The sequence below is a fragment of the Benincasa hispida genome, chromosome 12, assembly GCF_009727055.1.
Source record: "Benincasa hispida cultivar B227 chromosome 12, ASM972705v1, whole genome shotgun sequence".
In the NCBI taxonomy this organism is placed as follows: Eukaryota; Viridiplantae; Streptophyta; class Magnoliopsida; order Cucurbitales; family Cucurbitaceae; genus Benincasa; species Benincasa hispida.
The window spans coordinates 22,617,900-22,624,046 of NC_052360.1; positions in this window are offsets into that span (position 1 = coordinate 22,617,900).

The window sequence follows — 6,147 nt, forward strand, 5'->3', positions numbered from 1 at the left end:
TGTGTGAGTAATCTTATTTGCTTATTGTGAAGCTACTGCAACGCCTATCTATAGGCTAACGCATTGCTTGTCTATGTGTGAAGTTAGCAAAAATCAACTGCCAGGGAGGGTAAGTGGTTGGTTGCATTAAGCATTGTATGCATTGTTCACTAGGGATAGTAACAATCTTAGGTCAGCAAAGTTCATGCGGTTACCTTGTCCTATGAGCGCATCATTCATCATTTAGGCATACGTGGGAGAGTAGTCTAAAACACAAATCTAAGAATCGGGAGAGCGGATTGGAACGCATAGGCAAGAATGGGGAACTTAGGGATAAGTGATGCTTAATTTTATGAAGTGGAAATGTGGATGATATGCGTTGATGAAATTGTGTTGTGCACTCAAGTTTTCTCAGCGGAATCCAAGTGTAAATTCCTCTGAGTTTCCTAGTAAGTCTAGGGTCGAACACAGGGACTTGTGAAAACAGATTACGTTGGTAATTTTTATGAAAGCCTTGTAGTAACCAAATAAATAATTGTTGGTTTGTTGTTGATTGCGTTAATGAAGAAAAATAACAATTGCGGCGGAGTTTGGAAAGAGTTGGTAAACAGGAAATCGATGAATATGTGGTGAACGAGTTGAGAAGGGTTTCGGCTAACACTTCCTAGAATGTGTTCGTGCTTTGCAACCATGCAACATGCATACAATAGTAAACCATCTCTCGATGTGAATGCCATAGCTTCTAATGCTAGAACGCATGTGATATACTCGATAAGTCTATAGGACCTATACATAAGCCTCTATTCTTATTTATGCGATGACAGGACAACACACACACAAATAAGGTAACCACATAATATCATTCCTATCTCTAGGATGCATGCAATACAGGTTGAAAACCAGAGCTTATCACTAAGTCCCTATCTCTTATTTATGCAGTTCTAATCTTGCTCTTTCGAGTCTAGATTCTAACCTAGCTCTCTCGAGTCTTAGGTTCTTTCTTCAGACTCTGTCTCAAATAGCTCTAAAGGGGTGTTTTGCACAGCATAAAACAAGACAATCGCAAGCAATGAACTTCCTAGGTCATGTTAGCTTAGTTCTTCTCAACCCATTTGACTAGTTTAGCTACTCATGCATATTAAGAGAGTGAGCAGATGTAGAATTAAAACATCCATTGTATAAATATGAAGATGAAGTACAAAAAAACAATTCAAGTATAGAATAAAGAGCCTGGAAGCAATCTCTTGCTGCCCAAGCGTGTACACTATTTTTCTACTAGTGCTCAAAAGATAATCTTGCTCTCGGGAGAGTCGGCCCACTCTCTGCTTCTACAACCCAAGGTTCTCTCTCGAGTTTCCCTGAGTGATATCCGGCGTCACCACTTTTCTCTTGCCCTACTTTAAAATTAAAGAAAACTATGAACAAGGGCGTGCGAATTTTTGGAACAAAGAATAGCTGAACTCGTGAACTCGTCAACCCCTTTTCTGAAGAATGCCCTAGGTATTTATAGAGCATTCATGGTGAAATGTGGCTTCTCTCTCATGGTTGTATAGATGGGACAACTTTAATTCCTGACTGATGCGCCGAATAATTGTCACCGAAAAGCTTAATTTACTTGTGATCATTATAGGCTGTCAACTTAACTCAGATTCGACTGTCATCAGCTTTCTGTCCCATCACGATTTATTAGCCTTTCGCCCAGATGCGTCCACCATGTTGCGCTGACCAAGTTGCGGTAGTCCTTCTCGGGCGAATACTTGCCAGCACAATCATCGCAAAGCCTTGTGGTGAATTTACGCTCGACCAGTTATTTCCTATGATCGCAATTCTTGCATTGCATCAACGCATATTCTGCACAAAAATAAAAAATCAACTGTTCTAATGCGATGAACGCATGCGACCGCGATATTATGAAATTGATGCTTAGTGGACACAAATTAACATATTTCATCAATGATGCTTGAATTTTTATGAAGTAGAAATATGGATGATATGCGTTGATGGATTGTGTTGTGCACTCAAGTTTCCCCAACGGAATTCAAGTGTAAATTCCTCTGAGTTTCCTGGTAAGTCCATGGTCGAACACAGGGACTTGTGAAAATAGTTGCGTTGATAATGTTTATGAAAACTTTGTGGTAACCAAGTAAATAAATAAAGTGTGGTTGTGTTGTTGTGTTGATAAAAAAGCGTAAATAAATGCGGCGGATTTGAGAAAAAGAGTTGCGTTGATAGATGCAATGAGTATGCGATGAACGGGTTGAGAAGATCTTTAGCTAGCGTTAATCGAGAATGCGTCAAACTTTGCGATCATGTTACAACCATGCACAGCAAATCATTTCCCAATGTAAATGCGATGCTCCTAAGTCTAGGACGCATGTGTTGAATGAAAAATGTCCATAGAGCTCATCCCTAAGTCTCTACTCTTGTTCTATGCGTTGATGCAAAATGCAAGTAAGCAAGGTGACCGCATACAATCATATCTTATTGCTAAGATGCATGCGATGCGTTAATAACAAATAGTGCTCATTCCTAAGCGCCTATCTCTCGTTTATGTGTTATAATCTGGTTGTTCCAAACCTAGATTCTGACCTGACCTTCCCAAGTCTAGATCCTGTCCTTACACTACCCTCCCGAGTATTTCAATAGACGAATGAAGCATACATAAACAAGATAATCACAAAGAATGAAGATTCCCTAGTTTTGCTATCTAAATGCTTCTCAACTCATTCAACTGTTTTAGCTACTCATGCGTGAATTACAGAGAGTGAATAGATATAGAGGAAGACGTTCCATTCTTATAACTGAATTGAGTACAAAATGATAATGGAAATTAAAGGTAGAGAGCTTGGTAGCAATTCCTTGTTGACCGAGGCTTTTTACACTGATTCTCTATTATGATCTACAAATATTCCCGCTTTCGTGGGTGTCGGCCGTCTCTTTGTCTTGGAGCTTCCGGTGCTTTCCCAAGCATGTCAGAACTATCTATCGGCACACCTTCTTCCTCGCGTCTGGCTTAAAATGAAAGAAGATTATGGGCAAAGACACGAACTTATAAAATGCTGAAATAATCGACTGCTTAACCCCTTCTCTGAAGAATGCACTTGGTATTTATAGGGCATCAAACGTGAAAGGAGGATTGTCTCTCCTGGTTGTATAGATGGGATAGCTTTAATTCCTGACTGATGTGCTGGATAATTGCCACCGATAAAGCTCGATGTACTTTGTGACCGTTATTGGCTGTTAACTTAATTTGGATTCGACTGTCGTCAGCTTTCCGTCCCATCGATCTTAATTGTCCTTTCGTCTGGATGCACTCACCATGTTGCTATTCTTCTTGCGTGAATATTTGCGAGCACGATCAACGCAAAGTCTTACGGTGAAGTTGCGCTTGACCAATGTATTCCTATGATCGCATTCTTTGCATTGCATTAACAAATTATTCTGCACAATAATATAAAGATCAACTGCTCTAATGCATTGGATGCATGCGATCGCAATATTATAGAATTTATGCTTAATGGATGCAATTTAATATATTTTATCAATGCAATCCGACATTGTTTAAGGATTCAGCACTATAATAACGTGCATTTCTGCCTGTTATCACACCACCAAATTTAAACAATGCTTGTCCTCAAGCATAAGCTAAAGATTCCTTTAGTAAGTCAATCGCAAAGTTCTTTTCCTAAATTACTCAAGGATACTTCGTTCAAATCCTATATACCAGAATTTCATTAAGTCTCATTCAAGTATCTTCTTAAAATATTTGTAAGACTTAGGGACTACAAGCTTAACCTTCAAAACAACTTTACTAATTTTCAGAACATCCCATGATTTATTTCAAAAAGAAAATTTTCCACCGGGGTGTCAAATGATTTTATCTTTGCATATTTCGTGACATTATTATTTTTTTCTGACCATGCGCCAATCCAAGTGCATTGCCTTTGTTTTGGCTTGGCCCCACGGGTGTCATACAGACATCCAACTACGAGCAATGTGCTCTTTTTAGACTAAACTCATACCTACTTGGCAGCGGAGTTGCAGTCATTTATTTATGCATTGATTCTTATGACTTACTTTCGTTTTGGCTTGCCCCCACGGGTGTCATATGGACATCCAACTACGGGTAAGTGCCTTTCACAACTTAACTCTTATCAACATAGGTTTCCCATTGCATTGACAGTGGTATTGTTATTCTAAAAAATATTAATAATTTTTTTTAAGAAAATAACAAGGTCAAAAATAAATACCTCACCCCCAAATTTAATATGCGGCAATGTCCTTATTGCCAAAAGATTAAAATAAGTCATGCGATGTTCTTAGAATGCTTCGTAAAGAGAGTTTGAAAGAAAGCTAGCAAATGCCTAACTTCTAGAAATATTTTATGAGGTGACTATTTTAAGACTAAGTTGACTCTAGTATATACGAAAGAAATAGAAGCATATTTTTCATCATTGAAATCATACTTGGCAAAGAAACAACATGCCGTAACTTACGAAATTTATCTATGTCACATGATTGCGGTAATCAAAGAGGATGTGATGATAAGACTTTTAAAACTAAAATGATGTGATAGCGCAAAATTTGAAATAAAGATAAGGAAGAATACACCCCTAAATTTACACTGTTGCCCGCTTTTGTGTATTAACGCATCCATCTTTGCGACGATCTCTCTTCTTTAGATTGTGGTGATGGAGTGAGATAAGCAGCTTCTTCGCGTGACATCTCCGCAATCCAGCGCCTTGATTGTTGGAAGAAAAACAGAGAGAGGGTCAAATTATTTTAATCAAAATGAAATTTGTTATCGCAATCTCCATTATTATTATTATTATTATTATTATTATTTTGTAGAAATAAAATAAGGATAGATAATGACTGAAAAGATATAGTTAGTGTTCCGAATAGTAGAGAAGAATTGAAGAATTGATGTTTCCCAAAACTTGCATCCCTAATGAAATGCGATCGTTTGATAATGCAGGGACCACCTACTTCCTTCTTTATTGAAAGTTCTTTAGTTCCATGGAGTCGACTTAGCGATGCCATAATTCTCCATGATATGCCTTTACTCACCACCCATTAACTTTGAATATGTTGGTTCTGTCATCATTTGATAATTCCACCATGCCATGCGGGAATACTTGTCTAACTATGAACAGTCCAGACCAACGTGACTTTAATTTTCCTGAGAAGAGCCGCAGACGTGAGTTGAAGAGTAAGACCTTTTGCTCGACTTAGAGGTTCTTACCACATATGTGTTTGTCATGCTAGCACTTGGTGTGCTCTTTATAAATCTTTGCATTTTCATATGCATTAATCCTCCATTCTTCTAGCTCGACCAGTTGCATTTTTCGCGCTTCTCCTACCTTCTTCAAATCAATGATCAGCTTCTTTACCACCCACAGTGCCTTATATTCCAGCTCCAAAGGTAAATGACATGCCTTACCAAATACCAACGCATATAGGGACACACCTATTGGTGTTTTAAATGCAGTCCGATATACCCACAACGCATCGTCAAACTTTGTTGCCCAATCTTTCCGTGAAGGCCTTACTACCTTCTCAAGTATCAGCTTAATTTCTCGATTGGACACTTCAGCCTGACCATTCGTTTGCGGATGGTATGCGGTGGCCACTTTGTGGAGGATGTTGTATTTGCGCAGCAGCTCCTTGATATTATGGTTGACAAAGTGGGACCCTTCATCACTTATGATGGCATGGGGAGTGCCAAAACGAGTGAAAATATGTTTCTTTAGGAATTGGGAGACTATTGCCGTACCACTTGTGGTGCATGCTATTGTCTCTACATACTTGGAGACATAATTGACGGCTAATAAAATGTAATGTTTCCTATTCGAATGAGGGAATGGTCTCATGAAATAAATCCCCATACGTCGAATAATTCTCAACAGATAATGTTCATTGGCATTTCATTTTTCCACGAAATGTTACCTGTGCGTTGGCATCGATCACATTTCATTGCGTTTCAGCCGCATCCTTAAATAATGTAGGCCAAAAGAATCCACTCTGCAAAACTTTGGCTGCGGTGCGCTGTCCTCCAAAGTGCCCACCATATGGTGAGTCGTGGCATTGTGATATATAACATTGTGAGCGGCATCTGGTATGCATAATCAAAAATCTGGTCTACACCTCTTTTAACCAGGTTTGCCT